Source organism: Pinus tabuliformis, chromosome X (assembly GCF_031772625.1).
Source record: "Pinus tabuliformis cultivar Carrire ecotype Pingquan chromosome X, CPIR1, whole genome shotgun sequence".
In the NCBI taxonomy this organism is placed as follows: domain Eukaryota; kingdom Viridiplantae; phylum Streptophyta; class Pinopsida; order Pinales; family Pinaceae; genus Pinus; species Pinus tabuliformis.
The window spans coordinates 268600917-268624689 of record NC_142308.1 but is presented as its reverse complement, the minus strand read 5'-3'; positions in this window follow the sequence as shown (position 1 = coordinate 268624689).

Genomic DNA, 23773 nt, shown 5'->3' with positions numbered 1-23773 from the left:
AACATGAGACAATCATCAAATCGTCGTAGCGACGTTGTCGCAAAGGTACACCTGTTCTCGGTGATGGTGGGGATTTCAGGAATCGTCGCAGCTGTATGACGGGATATCCACGATGTACAGCTTGGATAAAGAGGACAGGAGCGATTCGTCGCAACTGTTAAGAGCTAAACAACAACGATCTTAATTAAGAGGCAACACAAGGCAAAGACAACTAAAAGACACTAGGCTTATCACTCAGACAGTGTGGTGGGATACTAGATATACTCAAGTGATCCAAAACACTGATGGCTCAGTCCCAAAACAAAGAGACACTATGTAATTCAATAAAAAACAAATCAAGAGCAAAAACAAGAGACAACACACAAAGGATCCCCAATGGAGTCGCCAACTTGTGATGCAGGTAAGTTCCCTCTGCGGACAGAGACAACCCCTTTAGCCCTAGAGTGGGTCTAGTCACATCAAGACAAAGACAATACTAATTCCCTAATAGTTATTGTTGAAGAGGCCTACCTTATACCGGTGTTTGATGAAGTCTTCGTCACGTCGCTCCAGCTATCGCTTTCTTCTCCTTAATGAATGATTCACCTGAAACAACATATGAAACAGAAAAAACACATAATAGAGCACAATAATGAACTATCTACTTACAGAGTCAAGGAACCATAAGCTATCAACATACATTTCATACATGATATAGGAAATAACCATTAATTGTATTAATACAAACAACAGTAAAGCTTACAACCACGCCTTGACATCACAAGCCTCCTTGAAGGGTCCGATCAGTATGTCTCCATAAGCATTCACTCTCAAAGGTCTCCCAGAAAGACTGATGACTCTCTCTCTCACCCAAAAGCACAAGTATGAAACTAAGGCAATCACAACAAGGCTTCCTTCTTACAAAACCATCTTACACTCTCAATCCACAACATGAAAGGCAATCCAAACTGTAAGCTATCAATCCAACAAGCTAAGAATCAGCACACCAAAAACTCAACTAGCACTAGTTGATCGTAGTCATGGATGATGCTTTTATAAGAGGAGGAGCCTCCATAAATGAGGGGAGAGGAAGCTTATCTTCAAGGGAGTTTACTCAAATGGTGGAACCACCATCTCAAATGAGGAGAGGCGAACTTCTTTGACCCAATAACTAGCTCCAGAACCACCCAGAAGTATTCTATTTGAACTAATTCACCATATCTGGGTCGTCGCAGGTCAAACACTGAGACTCAGAGACGACATTGCAAGGAGTTAGTGCATTCTGGGCTATCGTTGCAGGTAGGATATTGATGTCATGTGACGATCCCTAAAATCTGACCATCGTTGAGAATAGATGTACTCTTGCGACGGTGTCGCGAGGTTCTCGTTCACTCTATGCCATCGTCGCAGGCAGGATACTAATGTCCTGCGACGATCTTAAAACATAGGTAAAAAGGGTCAACTTCAGGATTAATGAGCATGGTTAATCTTCTTGAGTGATATGGAATATGTGGACACATATTTTGATGTATGACACAGAGAAGATGTCATTCAGGGACCGACTCTACTCGAGATCAGGGAATGTGGGGTCGGTGACAAAATACTGTGTAACAATAGGGTCTAGTGATCCCTGGATCAGACATCGGATGCATGGTAAAGCCTGAGAGACTAGGAGGCACTGAAATTGCTCACGGTGTAGGTGGAGAACTCTGGTGGAATCCACATTGATTGGTGTTTTTGATGTGTTCTATGAGTCCCACATTCATGCTTGGAATATGGCATGGGGGTGATTGGTTGAAGAGAGACTTGGCTCAACCAATCTATGGTTGGCTGGAACGTGGTAGTCCCATCACTTGTTGGTTCATTGCATTTATTAATGAAAAATTCATTCCCTTGATTTTCATGTGCAAATGTACTGATACATATGTGGATTTTGATGGCTGATATGTTTATTGTATTTATTTTCCTATTATGTTGGTTTATATGCACAGTTACCCTAGAGGGTGTTGCAGTGTGGTATCAGAGCATGGTTCAAAAACTTGGACTAGATGGGCTCTATCATAGGTGAAATGAAGAACAAAGGTTTAAATTTTAGACCTTTCTTTCATATCTACTATAAATTTATTCAATGGCATATTAGAATTTGAAAAATTGTCCATATTGAAGATAAATCCCACTGATAATGTGGTAAAAATTTCATATATTGGTTCACAATACTTTAGGAATTATGATCTAAGGAAGACGACCTTCCTGAATGCACCTTTAAACAGGTCATGTTGGAATTTCTGAAATAACTCATCTTCTGTAGGCTTTCAGAAGCTGAAAAATGGTCCACATTGAGGGGAGATACCACTGATTATGTGGTAGAAATTTCAGATATCGTGTCGCAATATTTTAGGATATATGGGTAGAGGGACTCGAGCCTTCTAAATGCTCCTAAAATTAGTCCTCAAATAGGTCACACTGACATTTTTGTTATAACTTTTCTTCTGGGCACTCTCAGGAGTTGAAGTTTTTTCTACAATGAGGGGAAGTCCCACTGACATTGTGATAAAAATTTCAGACATTTATTCACTATATTATAGGATATATGACCGGTGGAAGTCTAGATTTTTGGATACTACTAGAATTGTGCACCAAATAGCACTGTGTAGGTATTTTTGTTATAAATTTTCATATATGAAATATTAGAAGTTGAAACTTGAACCATAGTGAGGGAAAATACCGTTGATCATATGGTTCAGTTTCCATAACTTTTACTACTACATTTTAGGATATATTCATTGAACCATTAGCTATATTAGTTTGCATGCGAAGTGTTTCATGAAATGCTTAAATGGTTCAATGATTAATTGCATACAAACTGTTTGATAAAATGCCCCAATGAGTATGTTGTTTGTGGTTGGGGATAGTATTGATGTGTAATAGTATTGATGTAGTTGATATATGCTTACTTGTATGCAAATAGTTTTCTATATTAGTTTGCATGTAAAGTGTTTGAAGAAATGCTTACATGCAAATGTAATAGTATAGTAGTTGTTTGAAGAAAATGTAAAAGTATGGTAATTGTTTGAAGAAAATGTTATTTTTTTAGATGGGATAGTATTGTAGTATGATAATATGGATGTAACTGATCTATGCCTATTTTCATGAAAATAATTTGAAGAGTTGCATGTAGGGAATTTGAAAGGTTGCATGCAAGGAATTTGAAAAGTTGCATGTAAGGAAATGGGAAGGTGGCATGTTTTAGTTATTATGTTACAAGTGGGTGCTAGTTTTAGTGTTATGACTATGATTGTGAGTTTATTTCCGACTATGACATGGTTTTTAGTATTGGTGAAAGTTGATTTCAAATTAATAGACACGATGTCTTGATTTTTGGAACATGTGACTGGTTACATATGGATTATATGTCGCTTACATGTTGATTTTATGTCGCCTACTTACATCCTTGTATGTTAGGTTACATTCTTGAATATTTTGGATTATATGTATTAGTATTGTAGGTTGATTACAAGATTTGATCGCTTATGTTCGACTACATGCATTTATGCGTAGGTGTAGTTGATTTGACATTGCTTATGCATATTGTTGGTTGCATGTGGCAATGTGTACAATGGAGTAATGGTTGTTGTCATGCATGAGGTCATGGTTTGTGTAGTTGATATGGTCATGCATTGATGACTGGACTCTAGCTAGTATGACATGTGTATGGTTTGGTACTCATTTGTTATAGGTCTATATACAATTGTTATGCATGTATGGTCTTGGTTATAGTTTGAATATTAGGTCAAACATGCCTTGTGAAGTCATTGTATGCAATTTAGGTCATCATGGTGGTATTGGTTATTATGATGTTAATGAGTTGGTTGAGATAAAGTAAGAGATGCAAATCATCGTAGTGAGGTTGCAACATTGGACCTCGAGGCAAGGGTAGATCATCATACAAGTATCTCATGTGGGCATGAAGGTACGTAAGTTAAGGATTTTTATATGCATCAGGGTTATATACATTAGGTTTATGTACATGCATTTGATGTTATGGTTACATTCATGATAAATGTTAGATGATTAGTGTATTTATGTGCACATGTGTCAGATAGTCATGAGTAGTAGTAACATGTGGTTGTATGCATTGCTTTTGTTGTTTATGTTAGATAAATTGATGATTATGTTATATATTGTTGTTGAGTATGTTCAAGGATAGTTAGCTTGATGATTAGGTTTTATGTGTTGATGAGCATGATATATAGCTCATTGTTTTTATGTGTCATTAACTTGATCATTAGGCTTATTTCATTGAGATCTTGATGTTGTAATTTAGATTGGTCATATGCGTGATGGTTATGTTCACTGCATTGAAGATATTGATGTTATATGTATTGTGCTAACCTGTTTTGACCTATGCAGAAGGTTATGGTCGTGAAACTCAGGTATGAGCTGACATATTTGTGATATGGTATCGTACTAATCTAGATTGGTCGTATATATGTGATTATTATGCATGAATGACATATGCTTATGAGCTTATAATGTGAACATGTTAGTTAGGTAATGTTATGGATATCATGATTTACATTGATATGTTGTGAAGTTTTATCGTGCTAACCTAGATTGATTGTGCAAACAAGATCACCTCCCCTAAGATGAATTAAGGTATAAGCTTGCTAATGTCATCTACCTGGTGCTTGACTATTTGATTATGACATATATTTGGTGTTTGAGTGTTTGGTGTCTAGTTGATTTATTGAACATGGTATGTTTGCAAGTGGTTGAATGATTGATGAATTTCTTAATATGAGTATGTGTTTAAATGATTTTGTTTTAAGATGATTGTACTAGCATGTATGTGTTGAGACAATTGATATGTACTTGAATGTAGTTGATAGTTGTAGCATTATGTCTAATGAATATGGATTATGACATGATTGTTTGTAAAAGTTGATTTCAAATTGATAAATATGATTGTATTGATATTTGGAACATGTGGTTGACATGTGTGAGCAGTTGCAGGAAACATGTTGGTATTAGCCTGACAAGGTAGCAGTTGATGTGTTTATATCACTAACAGTTGGTGATGTGGCAACACATAGTAAGCCTCGATTGCAGCAAGGAAAAATTCAAAGAAATGAATTGGGAAAGAATTCCTTTGCCCATGTTTGGAAACCCTAATTCCAAACGAATGAGTTATTTGCCTATAGGAAGTCTTATTAACCTTAATCTACTCTAACATTATGTGGATACATGATATATTCATCAACATGTACTTGACATGTATATTAGCTAGTCTTTAGTTATAAGAGGATCTGTCAAAGGATTGGAGTCCCTTGAGAGATGGCGTGGATGTGTTCAGTTGCAAGCAACGTGCTTGACACAACAAGATGAGCTAACTGGTGTATTGTTATGTTTATTTATGCACTAACAATTATGTGTTAATGAAAGCATGATGCAGGGAATTTCATGGTAAGAGAGGTTGCCATGAAATCTTGAAGAAGGCTCGAGTTGAGCTTTCCCTGGGAACCATGGGGAATGAGTCATGGTGTTTGTTGTTAGTCTTGTGCTTTTGTCTTTTATGAAAATTTTAACTTGATTTGCAGCTTTGTTTATCTCTAGTGTATGGCCATACCACTTTGTTTGCAAAGTCGTGTCGTTATTGGTTTTTATGGTCTTCTTCTTGTTTGTTTCTTGTCTTTCCTTTTTTATGTTTTGAGTCTTGGAAATTGGTTGGGAAAGAGGAAAGTTGATGGAAATTGGTAGAGATGTATGGTACCCAACCGATGATATAAGACCCAGATGAAACTCTGTGCATGAGTAAGCACAGCGGAAGGTAATACTATGATAGTCGGTTGGACTCGTTGGGTCCATTGTGGTAAATGGATAGTAGCAGTGCAGACACAAGAAAGGTAACCAGAAAAGGTAAAGTAAATGGATCTAAGGTGTCAGATTCCTTGGCTATGATGGGAACTGTTTCTCTCAATTCCTGTGCATAAATAAATAAGTTCTCTTAACCTTGACCTTATGTTATATGGAAATTTTGTTATGATCATGATTATTTTGATGTTTAGATATGTATACATGTATGTATGTATGTATGTCGTTGCATGACAGGATCATGATTGTTTTACGCTAACGTTTATATACGTATGTATGTATCCATGTATCTATGTTACTGTCTGACAGGGTTGTCAGGGATCATTCTTGTGGAGGAATGATTGCTTATGCAAGAGAACAACATGAAGAGGTTCATGGTCTTACGAGGAATCAATTGGGAAGAGTAGTCACAACAAATATACGAGGTCAGTATCATGTGGATATGATTTGATATTGTATACTTGTATTATGCCTATGTTTATGTTATGATAGGTAATGTTGAAGGATACATCAGAAAAGTGAAAGTAGTGTGGTCTGCAACATGCTAGGATAAGCATGGATAAGACATAAGAAACAAGGTTTCTTGGTAGAGTTATTGTGGTTTCGGATGTGTGGAATTACTGTTGTACATATACTATATATGTTGTACATGTTGCATCTATGACGTGTGCACATGCGATGTCGTGTATACATAGTGTGTGTAAATGTTGTTTATGCAGTGTTATGTACATGATGGTACAAATTGTGTTGTATGAATGTTGCATATTCAATACTGGGTATATAAATGGTGCAATGTACATGTTGGATATGTGGTACTATGTACATATGGTGTGGTGTGCATGATTGTACAAGTGGTTCCGTGTGCTTGTGGTGCTGTGTACATGTTGTAGAAGTGGTGTTGTGTGCATGTGTTGTTATGTACATGTTGTGCATGTGGCGCTGTGTACATATGGTGTCGCGTACATGTCGTGTGTGTGGTACTATGTACATGTGGTATTGTGTATATGTTGTACAATGGTGTAGTGTACATCTGGTGTTGTGTACACATTGCGCAGGTGGCACCATGTACATGTGATGTTGTGCACACGTTGTGTAGGTGGTGCAGTGTACAAGTGGTACTGCGTACATGTGGTACATATAGTTCATATGGTATTGGTGCACGTGTGGTATTGTGTGCATGTCATACATGTTTTGAAGGCATGTGGTACTATGTATGTGCATTATGTAGGTGCATGTATTGTGTTATGCACTAGGTGTATGTGTATGCGTTGTATGTCAGGTATAGGTACATGCATTGCATGATGTTGTATGGCATGTATGGTTATATGTGTGTGATGAACACTATGCGTATGTGTGCACCTAGTGGAGGAGAAGGCATTGGGTGTTTGTTGGGTGTGGAAACCGATCCAATGTGTGTATGAAAGAACAAAGGTAGAAGTAAGGATCGATGGAGGATAAGTATTGGTATTGTATTTCAGTTTTATTATGCATGTGAATTATGATTCTGGCTTATGATGGTTACATGTGATTTATGATTTTTATGGTTATGTTTTGGCTAACCTGATGTGATATTTTTATACATGTTGATTTGGTCAAATATGATACTTTGACTTGTTGTGATAGGAAGCGAATAGGATTGCAAATGTAACTTAGAGACGAGATACTAATGAGGTATGATGTGAATTTATTTCAATTTATTTTGAATCTAATGGAAGTTATGTGCTTGGTACATGAAGCATGAAAATGCCTGATTGGGTGGTTAAAATCAACTGCAAGAATTGGCAGCAACAACAAAATAAATTGGAACATGCAGCAACATGTTGGTAAAGTATTCAGGAGCAGGGCCATTGTGGGATGCTGGTACCCAATAGTGTCCATTTATTTTCATGAGCATGCTATGACCAGTATGATGTGTTGAGGTAGGTATATGACTTGGTTTTTGTATCTTCCGATGTGAGGAAGCCTTGCCAAGGGATGGACTTCCTAGGATGGGGGTGCCAACATAACTTGGAAGGTGAGTGACTGCACGGAAGGGGTGACCAGATTCCTGAGGGACTGTGTAGCAGAGAAGGGAAGGTCATGAATGTATTTGTTTTGGTCATTAGCATTGCCAGATGGAATTAGATGCACATTGGGAGTGACCTTGGAATAATGAGGCGATAACTATTCATTGAGAGGACAAGTGGTGCAGGATTATAGCATTGGACATTGGATGCAGATTTGACTTTGCAGTGGATTTTGGACTTCCTGGGAAGGAGGTGAATCCCAGTATTACTTTTAGGGTGGAGGTGTGAGCCTCTGGATTCCCTTGTTGCAGATGCAGACATATATTATTTTATTTGCTGGTTGAGCAAATATGCATATGTGTATATGTGGCTATTGTAAATACTGTAATGAGATGTGTTATAAAGCTCCAATATACGATATGGTTTTTATCTGGTCATGTTGTTATTATGTTTTTCTTTTGAGCGGGTCATTCATTGTAAATACTACAACGAGTTGTGTTATAAAGCTCCATGGGCAGTATGTTTTTTTTTTTTTTTTTTTTTTTTTTTTTTTTTTTTTTTTTCAGCAGTCATGTTGGTTATAGGTGTCATTGAACACTAAGGAAGGTGTTCCCCCAAGGGGGAGGGTTTTGTACCAACCCACATGAAAATTCCACGTAAAAATATATAAATACCACGAATGATGGGACACATATTCCAAGATGAATGGTGGGCAAGACATCCTAGGGGGTGTTCATTTGGTTGTTTATGGCTAAGGAAATTGGAAAAAGCAATGGCTAAGGCATTAAAGAGGAAAAAAGGTATTTTGGCACATTTATTTACGAGAATAATGGAAATTAGGAGAAAAGGAAGGTGAAAGGTCACAAGTTGCATGTGAGGAGTAAATTGAAGGAAAATAATGGAAAATGAAGAAAATAGAGGCCTCATTAATAAGAAAGCTTCTAAGGATCAGTTGGAAAGCTTCTTCCTTTCAGTGTGAACCTTTTGTCAGTTTATATTTGGAGCTCTCTCATTATTCTCTCTCTCACATACTCTTGGACACTTAGAGCTTTCTTGGAGCTCTTTGGCATTGGAGCAAGAAAGGAAAATAAGGAAGAAGGAAGCAAGGATCAAGCAGGGAAAGGCAAGATCAAGTAGCTACAATAGGCTTCATTGCAGGTATCAACTTGCATGTGTATTTTCCTTGCTAGATTTGGCATGCATGGGATTGCATGTGTTTCTTTTCTACCATGGAATGGGTCTTTCTAGGTGTGACAACATTTTCAGCCTAGCCTTTCCATTTCATGATAGCTTTGACGAGATGGGTTCTCTCATGCGGTTTTTGGGGGATGGTCTGATTGGATTCGAAGCTGAGTGGGGTGGATCTATGAATTGACAAACACATGGTGGTAGTGGTCCCTGAACTAGACTGAGGATGCACGAAGCCACTGGCCTAGTAACCCCTGAACCGGATTGTGGGTTGCGGTAAAGCAAGTTTGTGTGCCTCGGTGGGCCTAGGATCCTTGCCAGTGAATGGCAGGATATACAGTAAATCCAAGAGGTGGTTTTTCTCTCCATTGGGCCTAGTGATTCATGGATGGAATGCACTGTAAAGCCTGGAGAGTATGTCTCAGTGTAGGGCCTAGTGATCCCTGGATCTGACAGAGGATGCACGGTAAAGCTTGAGAGTATAGGAGGCACTCAAATTCCTCACGGTGTAGGTGGAAAACTTCGGTGGCATCCACATTGATTGGTGTTTTTGATGTGTTCTATGAGTCCCACATTCATGCTTGGAATATGGCATGGGGGTGATGATGAATTTGGTAAATGGGGATAGGGGATAGGAGGCCATGCATTATAACCTCAAGTGCAATTTAGGCCTCAAGGGAAATAAGGTTCAAAGTTAGTATTATGAAGTTATTTAACTAGGAAGGGGAATCACAAGCATTAAAATGAACTTTCCCCACTATGAGTGATGATTCAAGCTCGATGTCATAAACATGACAAAACATTCATGAAGTTCAGGCCATCTGGCCTACCATGCGCCTCCATCCAAGCCAAGATACAAATCGTTAATTCCTAGGTAAAGTGAGCATTTACAGTCTTCATAGTCTCTAAGTGTGAGTGCTCTTAGGCATGCACTCTCATAATGGTTGGGTATCATGCCAAGGAAGGATTTCTCATGTGTGTGATAGAGCCCATCATTGTTCGATGGTGTATTCCTTCCATAGATATGCCCCTGCAACCCCATAATTCAAATGCCACATTTGTTTCGAGCTTTGATATGTGGATTGCAAGAATTCATGCCAATTTTCATCTCAGTGTTGATGCATTCACTGGTTGGACTAGTCGTGGGAATTGATTGACATTCTTAGGAATGGAGTATTTCAATGGCTCTACATTTTTTGCTAGGGACTCTTTCTCCCAATGAATTTTCATGGCTGTTATGGGGATCAAGTTAGAATACTCATTTGTTGTTGTTAATACACCTATCTCATAAGATATCCTGCTTAATTTCGGTGCTAAAGCTGCTTTGAAGGGTTCCCCTCTTAGGACTGCCTTCGAATTAGACAAATTCCTTCTTTCGACTGGTTGGTAGTTCACCTCTATGATCGACTTTGGCTCAATCTGCATGGCTCATCATCCTCAAGGTAATTCAAGAGTGGGTCGCCATGTTAAGGTTTGTCCACAGTCCTGTCGTAGGGTACGCTTTGTGTTGTGTTGGGTTTGCTTGTGGCTGGCAGTATCATGGGTCGTGATACAGAGGTTCATGGCTCTTTCATTGAATGGCCCATGGCATGCACAACCTAGGTGTTGAGGAAAATTAATCACCTATCATTTAATTGTCAACCCGGGGGTTTCGTAAAACTTGCAAAGCATGTGTGCACTATATATGCTAGAAATTAACTTCCAATTTAGATCAATCTAACTACTAAACCAAATAATACAGTGTTTGGAATTGAAATATTAATCTATCACACTTTCAGGAATTGAAATCTTAATCTACCACACTTGCAAGAATTGAAGTCTTAATCTACCACACTTGCGGGAATTGAAAAGCACACCACTCTTTCAAAAATGAAATTACATGAAACGAAATCTACTCTAAGGGATCAAGTGAGAATTATCAAATCAGGATGCTATGAAATGAATAATCAAAACCACATGATATGAAATGAAAGCAAAAACAATAATTCTTAACCTCTAGATATGAAAGAAAATAAAAACAATCACTCTTAACCTCTCACATAGGAAAATATATGAAAGAAGTAAACCTTAATCTATGAAAAACAATAAATCTCACACATTATAGATGGCCAATCCAAAATCACGAGGGATGGAAAGTTGAGAGGCTCCAAATACAAGCATAACCAAATCAAAGTGAACATCACTCATGAGCATGCTGCCAAATCCAAATTCTATATTCAAAACAAGAGCATTTCCCCAACTTTTCACATCTAAAATGATAGGAGAAAACTTCCCATATTTATACAAAAATATGAGAAGCTATCTCATTAATGAGAGTCCATGAATCTCTCCCTATATCTATAGAGTTACAATCAAAATAGGAAATGATAAGACACATGTATTCTTAGAGTTTCAATACAAATAGGAAATGATAAGACACATATCCTTATGATCCCATGATCTTCTCCACTCAAATTCGAATTTGGTTTTAAGAGGCCACATAAGGGTCTTTTAGAAGCTTCCTTTTGACCTACACATGTCAACAATCTCATCCCACTTGTTAGGTATAAGCATATGCACATTATTTTCTAATTTTGAACCATAAATTCACTTAAAAATTCTAAGAGTTTGGAAATAAATAAATGTGACCCAATAATGATAATGGTAAGGTAAATGTAATGAAATGGAGGTAAATGTAATGAAATAGAGGTGGAGTGAAGGTGAAAATATGGAAATATAAGTGAAAATGTAATGGAAGTGAATGACAATCTCAACGCCCAACACTAGGTTTGACGTCAATCCTCATTGCTTTCGATCCATTGGTTCATGATTAGGTTGGACAATTATGGGTACCCAACATGCATTGCTTCAGGTAATTCATGGCCTCATAGTTTATCTCAGTTTTCTTATATGTGACCCAGCCTGAGTTCTAAGATGTTTCTTTGCTCTTGATTCACTCCAAGAATGTATCTCTCTGAAATTATGGATTTCCTCCATTTTGGAAGCTATTGTCATAAAAAGATAGGCCTACGTGCCTACTGTCTTTCTTCCAAATTTTGTAATCATTTTGTTTTGTCAGATGCCATGATCAAAGGAGGCCAATGTAATCTCAAGGTTTTGAACTTGTACTATTGGTCTGGTCTTCCTTCAAGAAAACCAATAGTACGAATCCATCTCTTATGGTGCATATTTTTGAAGTAATAAACAATCGAGCATTCACACAAAAAAATTAACATAACCTACCATATTAATGGTGCTAGCCTAGACAAATTTTAGTTATGGAAAGATAAAGTCCTGAGGTGTGGGTTTTTTTTGGGTGGGGGGTTGGGGTGGTACTTAGAGAAGTATTCATGCAAATATAGTGATAAAGGGATTGTAGGGAACTTCCCTCTTTCAAATAATAAATATACAAAACACTTATGTTGGGAGTAAGGGATGGACATGGAAGAAGAAGTGTGAACCATCACTTAGGATATGGAAGGGTTGATAGGGACTCCCAAGTGGAGTTTCCAAAACATAGAGGATGAATGGATTTTTCCTACCACATGAATTTTTAATGTAGGGATGGAATACCACCCAAGTGTGCAAACTACCAAAATGGGAAACATGAGAGTGGACTTTCCACTCAAATTTAGGACCAAACTAAGAAATCCTTGAGTGAAACAAAAAAGAGTGAAAAGAAAGGGAATATCACTAGGTTAATTAGAATATTAAGGTCTTGTTAATGTTAATCCATGGTTTTAAATAATTAGGGTACTCCACTTAGGTACTAAACTAGGTTTTATCATAAATTATGAAAGGAAATTGAACAAGGTAACTAGGTTAATTCACCAACATTTTATTTAGTGAGCTATAAACCTTAATGTAGGAAATGCAAAGAGATGGAAATAATTCATGTAGAATTTGGTACTATGAATGATGGATCTCTCATACTAAAGTGATGAGTTATAACAATGATCCAAGGAAAACAATTTCCTTGTCCTCCAGGACACACACACACACACACACACATATGCAATAAAACCAATAAATGATAGATTTATTATTGTAAAGTGAATTGGTAAAGACGGTTATAGTGTAATTCTAGCATGTTTTCAATGGTTAAAAGTATGTCATCCCACTTTGACAATAGGAAAGGTGCGATGAGGGCTAAAATTAAGGTTTTTAAAAATGTAATCCAGGATTCTTGTATTTATTCGAATGGATCTTCTTCCATATTGGTAGGGGAATGCTAAAAAGGGTTCATTAGATAGTTAGAGATCCAGATTTAGGGCCTTTTGCTCAGTGTGACAAAATGACATGTAATAATATCATATAAATCCAAATAGAATTACACTATCACTAGTATAAAAAGGTAAGGAGGGCGATAACATACTAGGCTAAAAAAATCTCAAAATTCTCAAAACTAAATACTTGAGGTTGAAGCTTAGATAGTGCATTTATCTAATCAAAAAGTAATTAAGGAATTTTTTTAAAGAAAAGAAGGTGTAAGTAAAATCTTTGGAGGAGAACAAGATGAATTTGTTGGAGTGGGAATAAGAAAAATTGAAAATGAAAATTAGTGCAATATAGTTGTTCAAAGGGGACGAGAATACTGACTTCTTTTAGAACTATGCAAAGCACATGAAAAATATCAATATTGTATGGAAGATAAGGAAATAGGATGGAAGAAATATCAAAAGGTTTTAGGAGCTTGAACTTGGTGCATCTTATTTTCAAAATATCTACCAAGATCATTCAAAGGAAATCTGGAAAAAATAATTAAAATGACAACCTAATTCTTAGGTTAATCAACTAATACAAGAATGAAGACATTCTTGCAAAAGAAACCAAAGAGGAATGAAAAGCAATGTTTTAATCTTTTCAAAGATCAAAATTTTTAGGCTACATTGATGGGTATCGTAATTCTATTTGGATTTCTATGATATTATTACACGTCATTTGTCACACTAAGGAAAACACTCAAATCTAGATCTCTCGCTATCTTATGAACCCTTTTTAGCATTCCCCTACAAATATGGAAGAAGATTCATTCTAAGAAATACAAGAATCTTGGATTACATTGCTAAAAACCTTAATTTTATCCCTCATCACACCTTTCCTATTGTCAAAGTGTGATGATGCACCTGTAACCATTGAAAACATGCAATGATCAATGTAGTTTGTTGGACCAAAAAGTGTGATGACAACTGTACATGGGTAAAAATAAAAAGTAAATTCTAGAAGCCTTGTTCAAGAATCTTCTTCAAACTGAATGAGCTCGAGTTCGCACCTATCTGGGAATTATCCCCACTTTGATGGATCCCATCCCACTCATTATGGATCCTATCTCCCCTCATTGTGGATCTCACCCCTTTAGAAGTGGATCTACAACCTCTTCTCTTATCGTATAAATATAGAGAAAACCAAGAGGAGGGGGTTGGTTTTCAAAGTACTTGGTTTATGCCCTTATCTTGTCCAATTGAGATTGAAGGCTTGTCATGCTAAAGGAAGTATTGGAGATCTTTGAGTGGAGACTTATGACAACAAGGCCTGGGTTGTAATGTATCCCTCTTATTTGTTAATATTGTAGGTTTTAAACCTGTATAAAAATTATCTACAGACAAATTCTAAAAAACAGAAAATAAACAAGAACGAGAACATAAAACAAATACACAGAGATATTCTCCTGGATCCCATAACTGGGATTACTAGATTGATTCTTCATTTTATTCCTTTCAATGTATAATACATATATATACATGTCGAATCATTCATAAAGCCCAATCCGTTAACCCTAGATTAGAACATAATCATAGTTCCCTTCGGATCCACAAAATACCATGGGTAGAAAACCATCATTCCCAAATCCAGGTGAAAAATTCACGCACAAAACCATATGTAGGTTTTCTCACCTAGTATAGGGTCAAAAAAATTCTTGGGGCATTGCCTCAGACTACATGAAGGGGGACTACCACCCCCCTGAAGCCCAGTGACAAGGGGGGCTGCCCCCCCCTGTGACCCCCTTGTTGTGTCCGGTGAAACAAACAGAAAGGGATATCACCCCCCTCGCACATGGGACTAGTCATGGAAATAATATAACACACACCCAACATTATCCCACTTGTTGTTTTCTTTTCCACACAGGAGGTCACAATAGAGCATAGTCATTAGTCAATCCCTACAACGCCAATTGTTTCTCTACACCAAGAAAACTTCTTAGTGCTCAACGAATTCGTCAATGCATTTGCAACATTCTTCAAAGTGACCATCTTTACCAACAACACCTTTTTTTCCTCAACCATATCCCTCACAAAGTGATGCTAGACATCAACGTGTTTTTTCTTTAAAAGATAAGCATGGTTATTTTCGAAGAAAATTTCACTTTGGATGCCACAGTCTATCCTTATAGCTCGTTGTACTAACTCCATACTTGAACACAATCTTTGTAACCAAATTACTTCCTTGCTTGCATGCGTGGTTTCCATGTATTCTAACTTTGTAGTTGAAAGTTCCACTACAGACTGTCTCTTTCTCATCCAAATGACTTCACCTCCAAATAGGTTAAACACATACCCACTTGTAGATCTTCTTCGATCTAGATCTCCAGCCCAGTCTGCATCAACAAAGCCATGGATGTCCAAAACTTTGTCCAATCCTAGTCTTCCTTGGTAGCATAAACCATAATACTAGTTCCACACAAATACCTGAAAAACTGCTTCATTATTTTCCAATGCTCCTTCCATGGTTTTTACATAAACTTGCTCAATAATCCCACTGCATGTGCAATGTCTAGTCTAGTACAAACCATTGCATACATCAGTCTATTGACTGCACTTATGTATTGAACACGAGACATGTCCTCTTCCTCTTCTTGTGTCTTGGGACACTGCTCAACATCTAACTTTACACCTACAAGAATAGGAACCTTCATCGGTTTACTATCCTGCATATTAAACCTCTGCAGTATTGTCTCGACATATTTCCTCTGGTGTAACCACAACTTCCTCTTTGCCCGATCTCATTTAATTTCCATGCCCAAAATATAGTTTGCAGCACCAAGATCCTTCATGTCAAATTTGGAGGACAATTGGGTCTTCAAATCCTGGATAATTTCCTTGTCATTTCCAATCAACAACATATCATCCACATACAAGACTAGATAAATAACACAATCACCAATTAATTTAAAATACACACAGTGATTTGAGTTGCTTCTGGTGAAGCCAAGTCCCCGTATATATGTATCAAATTTCTAATACCACATCTTTGGCGACTATTTTAACCCATACAAAGAATTTTTTAACCTGCATACCAATAATTTCTTTCCCTTCACCGCAAAGCCTTTAGGTTGCTTCATGTCGATCTCTTCTTCTAGATTCTCGTGAAGAAATGTTGTCTTCACATCCATCTATTCTACCTCAAATAAAAAACAACAACAACAGATAAAAGTAATCTAATAGAAGCTACCTTGGAAATAGGAGAAACAATATCACCAAATCAATTCCCAACACCTGGGAAAAACTTTTTGCTACCAACTTTTTCTATTCTCCACCTTTCCTTCTACATTCATCTTATTCTTAAACACCCATTTGCTTCCAATGGGTTTCCTTCCAACTGACAACTCCACCAGATCCCAAGCCTCATTTTTGTCCAAAGATTCCATTTCATCAACCATGGCCTCTTTCCAGAGTTTTCCATCCTATGAATCTACTGCCTCCTTGACAATTCTAGGATCATCATTAGTAATAGATAAAGCAAAATTTGAACAAAAAGTAGATGGAGTATACCTTTTTGTCTGCCTTCTTTCTCGAACTGATCTTCTCACAGTTGGAGTTTGTGGCTCTTCATCTTCTGATACCTATTCTGCTATAGAGTTTGATTCTTCCTCCTTTAGCTCAAACTCTATCTTACCAGGTTCCTTTGGTAGGAATTCATGTTTAATAACATCTTTCACTTGTCTAAACACCACATCTCAATTGTACACAACCTTCCTTGTTTATGGGTTCCAAAGACTATAACCTTTTAAACCATCCTTAGACCCAATAAAGATGCACCTTTCATATTTACTATCCAACTTGGTTCTTTTCTCCTTTGGAACATGTACATATGCATCAAAACCAAATACCCTCAAATGTGAAAGAGATGGTTTCTTACTATTCCATACCTAATGTGGAATCTTATCCTCCAGCGTTGATGAAGGTGATCTATTAACCAAGTAACATGCAGTGTCCACCGCTTATGCCCAGAATTGATGTCCTAACCTGACACCATTGAACATGCTTCTTGGCTTTTTCATCAACGTCTTGTTCATTCTTTCTGCAACTCTATTTTTTTGAGGTGTGTATGGAGTAGTATTCTTCTGTGCTATACCACACTTCTTACAAAACTCTTCAAATTCCTTCTTTCCAAACTCTCCATTATTATCTATCCTCAAAACCTTTATCTTTTTCTCTGCCTGATTTTCCACTAGAGCCTTAAATTCTTTAAACCTGTCAAATAGTTCAGATTTCTTCCTAGGGAAATATATCCATGTATTCCTTGAGAAGTCATCTATAAATGATACATAGTACACAAACTTACCCAATGATGGAACCGACACAACTCCAAACACATCACTGTGCACAAACTCTAATATCTGTTTCACCCTCTTAGCACCATAGGGGAAACTCACCTAATTCTGCTTCCCATATATACAATATTCATAGAAATTGAAATCCAGAGTGCAATTATAAATATCTTCTACCATACCATTACCATGAAGTATTCGAAGGCCCTTCTTTCCAATATGTCCAATCCTTTGATGCTATAGCATGATATTTTCTCCAGAGACCACTAGATTTTCTGCTCCACTTTCAAGAACCACAGAATTGCTGCACCCATCAATAACAATACTACACAGAAGCTTGTACAAAGTTCCAATTCAAACTCCCTGCATCAATACCAATGCTCCCTAAACCATCTTTCAAATATATTTCTTGAACACTATTTTTACACTTGCATCATCCGTATTGCTTACAAAAATCAGATTTATGGCCAATGCAGGAATATGCAGAACACTAGGAAGTGTTCTAATCCTTCCACCTTTCAACTTTAACTTGACTTTTCCGCGCTTGACAATTCTATCCTTTTGTGTCATCCCCTAATAAGACATCACCACCATCATATTTCTCATACTCGCAGAACCACTCCCTATGGGGAGTGAAGTGAAAGGATGCACCTGAGTCAATCAACCATGCCTCATGATCTACATGTGTACTTGAAGAAGAAACCAAGTGCATATCCCCAACTTCATCTAAGGTGGTTTTCACCTTTGCAGAAGGAGCATCATCAAATCCTTTCCTTTCTCAGGACCTTTAGATCTACAATCATTTTTGAAGTGCCCTTCCTTTCCACATTTCCAATGTTCCTTTGTAATTTTTCCTGGAGATTTAAATCTCCCCTTGATTTATATCTCCCACTCGAGGACTTATTTTTGTTTATGTTCTGGGATCGTCCTCGTATAGACAAGGAATCTCCATTATGGCCCTCCATATTTTTTGGTCTCATCTCCTTTGAAAACAAGGATGAGCAAGGATGAGACTATTTCATCAAACTTCAATGTAGTTTTATTGCTACCTATTGCAAAAACCAAACTATCCCACAGATTTGGTAGAGAGCACAACAAACTGATGCACTTATCTTCATCTGAAATTTTAATATCAACATATAACAACTGGCTTACCACAATATTAAAGGTATTCAGATGCTCTGTGATCTGAAAATCACCCTTGAGTGACCTCAGTTAATTAATTAATGAATGAAGGTATTACAGACTCATGTGCTGGTGTGTGTCTATGTCATTTTAGGTAATGGATCGATCAGATTGCAAAATACAGAGACACTTGGAAGATGGAAAACAGCAAGAGAAACACAATAAGAAAATACAAGAGCACAACAATTAATAAGGAGCTCACCCTATCCTCCAGGGCTATGTCTCCGGTCCATCTTTTAGTGGTGGCCTTTTTTTATTGTGTCTTTAAAGCAGATAATTACAATAAGGAGCTCACTTAGAGTCTCCTAAAATAGATAATGTTTGGTAGGGTGGTTCTTGGATCCCCCAAGCCACTAGAGTGCACAAACTCTTTTCCTATCCAAGTCTTGACCTCTTTGGTCTTCAATGGGAGGAGCCCAATGTGGTGCTCAATTCCTGAAAGATCCTATCAAGGATTGCTTGATGCTGCCTTACGTTGCAGGTCAGCTCAGCTCTCTTTCTTTCTGCTTCTTGCTTCACTGTCTTTTCTTTGCTTTCGCCTTCTCTGTCTTTGTTTTCTTCTCTTCTCTCAGTGTGTTCCCTGTCTATTCATGGCTTTAAAGCCAATCGATCTCATGACTGCTCGCTTCCTCTTCCACCCCCGTCGGATCGCCTGCTGTTGCTCGCTCGAAGTTCCCTGTCTCTGCGTCATCATCAACGGCTCACAAGGAGTGGCCAATTGTCCTCTTACGAACTGCGCAAGCTCTTCCTCGTCGGTTCGGTTTTTCGGTTACATTGTGGAATGCGTCATCCGCCATCTCAACGTCAAATCGGACTTCAAACTCTTTATGTGTCGCGGCTTAATCCCCTATAAAATTCAGTTCCTTCATCCGGCGTGTTCTCATTCGTCAGATCTGGAACCCCCAGATCTGATGTTATTCGCTCATTTTTTGCGGTTGACTTTCTCGACTGTTAGCGTGTGATGAGCAGCGATTTTCTCTCTCCTCCGCCTGCCACGCATTGGGCGCTGAATGGAATCGCTTGTTTTTCTCCAAATCTGCTTACTGCCCAAGGGTACCCCCGATATACCGCCGGTTTTGGAGCGTGGGACCTGCCTTTAGCCTTTAGCGCTTTCCCCACGATTTTCCCAGCTTCCATGTGCCCGAGTGCTCGGGGCCCTTCCTTCTCAAGGGGTTTTGCCTAGCGATGCATGATTAGCACTAATCGCGCATCAGAAACAGCCTCATTTTCCCAATTTGGGCTTCCAAAGTGCCAATTTTGCCTCCTGCGTGGTCTCCATGGGCCTCGGTCAGCGAGCATTGACCGAGGTCCTTATCGTTCCTTGTTGGCTGCAAAATGCCACCGTCAAAGGTCTTCCTGATCGCTCTATGTTCATAAATTTTGAAGTTTGTCCTGTTTTGATACAGTCATGGTTCTCCGATTATTTTCATGGATCCAATTCGGATCATGGCCTTCCCACTGAAAAATCTTTTGGACCACCAAAAGTTGGTTTTCAAGCATTGACTAAGTGAGGATACAATTGTCTCACTTGTCCAATCTCTATCCACTTTGCATTGCTTGGCTTTGAACCCTTGAGTCTAATTCTGAGGTACTCAACATCTCCTTTGCACATCATCCTCACCTTCCTGTCCAGAACTGTGTCTTCCTGCAATTCATTAAGATATTCAGGTAGCAGGTCATCAATAGAAGGCAATTGACTTTGCTCTTCGGGATCCTCAATTAGTGAGGGTTCAAAAAATCTCAAGCAATCTGCATTTACGACTGAGTAGATGTGCATGTAAGCTGGTAGATTAAGGCGAAAAGAATTCTCACTAATCTTCTCAAGTATCCTGAAAGGTCCATACCTGATAGGCTTTAGCTTTTTCCCTTCACCTTGCATCCTGTCCTTGCTGATATACAGCCAGACTTGGTCACCAACTTGGAAACTATGCTCCATCCGATGCTTCTCATGCCTTGCCTTGTATTTGGCTTGGCTCTTTTCTAGTTGTTCCTGTACTGCCTGGTGGATCTCTTGGATTTGTTCAATGAACCTAGTTGCCCTGTCCACATCACTGTGTCCCTCAACTGTGGTATCTTTACCAAAGACAAAATCCAAAGGAGACCTTGGTGTGAAACCAAAATAGGTCTCAAAAGGAGATCTCTGTGTAGAAGAATGTTTTTCTCTGTTGTAAGCATGCTGCACATAACACAAATGTTCATCCCAGAGCTTAGGATGTTTGCTGCAATATCCTCTGAGTAACTGGATCACCGTCCTGTTAACTACTTATGTCTAGCCATCAGTTTGTGGATGAAAAGTAGTGCTTTTCTTCAGTTTGGTGTCCATCAGTTCCCACAGACTTGACCAAAACTTCCCCACAAATCGGGTGTCTCGATCAGATACAATGGAAGTGGGTAGTCCAAAATGAACCCATACATGTTCAAAGAATAGTTTTGCAGTTTGTTTAGCTGTAATCTATTTATTGCAAGGTATCAAAATACACATTTTACTGAACCTATCCACAACAACATATAGATAATCACAACCTTTCCTAGATTTAGGCAGTCCTCCAACAAAATCCATGGAAACACTTTCCCAAGGGTGAGAAGGAACTGGTAATGGAGTGTACAAGCCTAGTTTTCTGTTGCTTGGCTTGATTTTAGCACACATAGTACACCCTCTTACATATCTAGAAAATATCTCATTCATTTTTGGCCAATAACAAAATCTTTGCAGCTATGCAACTGTTTTACTTACCCCAAAGTGACCTGATATCAAAGAAGTGTGTGCTTCTCTAATTATCTTTACTCTTTCTGTTTGTGGAATGCATAACTTCCCACAATGGTATAAGAGTCGGTCCTTCACATGATAATCCAATTCTTCTACTCGTTTTCCTTGACTCAAGGTTGCATATACATCTTTAAAGTCTATATCTTGAGCATATTGTTCAATGTAGCTTTCATGTAGCATAAAATTATGCTTAAGTATAGTAGATGCATTTTTAATAGGTCTAGATAACATGTCTGCAACTTTATTATGTATGCCCTTTTTATATCTGATGACTAAATGAAACTGTTGTAGAAAACCCATCCATCTGTAGTTTCTTGATTGCTGCAACTTAGTTTGGGAGTGTAGATATTGAAGTGGTTGATGATCAGTATGTATTACTATCTCTTTGCCCATTAAGTAATGTTTCCACTTTTTCACACTCTGAAATAATGCATACAATTCTTTATCATATGTAGGATGGTTAACTACTGCAGGATTAAAAGTCTCAGAATGATAACATATGGGTTTACGGTGCTGTGTCAACACTGCTCCCATGGCATAGTCACTGGCATCTGTTTAGATCTCAAATGGTCTTTTAAGATCAGGCAGTGCTAGTACAGGTGCTGTACTAATCTTTTCTTTTAAGGTGTCGAAGGCTTTCTGCTGTTTGCCTCCCCACTGAAACACCTTGTTCAATCCTGTTAAAGCATGTAAGGGAGCTGCAATTGAGGAAAATTTAGGAATGAAATTCCTCCAATATTGTGTTGCTCCTAAGAAGCTTCTAACTTCTGTAGCAGATTTGGGTTTAGGCCGGTTTACAATGATTGCGACCTTAGAGGGATCTATCTTCAATTCACCTCCCCCTACTGTATGACCCAAATAATTTAGAGATGTTTTGCCAAATTGACATTTTGAGAGTTTAACATGAAGCTCTTCTCTTTTCAATTGCTTAACATGCTTTAAGTGTTCTTCCCACGTTTTGCTAAAAATTAGAATGTCATCCAAATACACAATAACAAAATCATCAAGAAAAGGTCTGAGTACATCATTCATTAATCTCATGAAAGTAGCAGGAGAATTAGTTAAGCCAAAAGGCATAACCAGCCACTCATACAATCCCTGCTTTTTTTTTAAAGCAGTCTTCCATGAATCTTGTTCTGCAACTTTGACCTAATGGTATCCACTGTGTAAGTCCAGCTTGGAGAAATAAACAGCTTCCTTCAATTGATCTAAAAGATCATCTATGCGGAGAAGGGGATAACGATTTTTATTGTTATCTTATTCAGTGCTTGGTAGTCAATGCACATTCTCCACGAGCCATATTTCTTTCTCGCCAAAACAATTGGTGACCCACATGGTGATGTGCTAGGTCTGATGAACCCTTTCTCGAGCAACTCCAGCACCTGCTTCTTGATTTCAGAATTCTCTAAAGCAGACAACCTTTTATACCTGTGGCTGCAATGGTTGTTTCATCTCTCGAGTTTGACCCCAAATCTTTCTGAATAGCTGCAACAGTCTTCCTTTTCTTGCCCTCGAACTTCTTAGGTCTCAGCTCTAGATGCAGAATCCAACAATGCTCATCATAATGCCCATCCTTTTTACAGTGAGTGCATGAAGCTTTGCTTTTCAGTGCAGTGTTAGCCTTCCTTGCTTTTCACTTCTGCTTTCTTTTCTCCTTGCTCTTGCTTGCAGTGGGTTGGGATGGTCCCCCAACTTCTGGACTTCCATTATTTCCTCTAGCTTCTAGATGAGTAGCTTGTACAAATACCTCATCTATACTAGTGGGATTAAACATGAGGATGGTGTGCCTCATGTAGTTGTGTAGACCACCAATGTACTTCAATAGAGTCTCTGGTGAGTCTAATGAGATTCCTAGAATCAATGCTCTCTTTCTAAATTCTTGAGTGTACCCTTGCACACTTTGCCCTTTCAACTGCCAAAGAGTTTGCCAACTCATCATGGCTTGTTGCATGTAGGCCAATGGATAAAACTGCTTTTTTATTGCAGAAGCAAATTCACTCCAGATAGAGATGGTCTTACCATGTCTTTTCATATCAGCTTGGGTTCTGCCTTCCCACCAAACCAAGGCAGTGCCTCCAAGGCGTAGGCTTGCCAGCTGAATCTTGCTCTTGTCTGAATTGATGTTCTGTACTCTGCAATAAACATCAATTTGTCTAATCCAATTGTCCAACTTTTCTGCATTTAACTCTCCATCATATATAGGTAGATCAAATTTAACATCTAGTTTGATCAAAGATGCTTTCTTTTTGT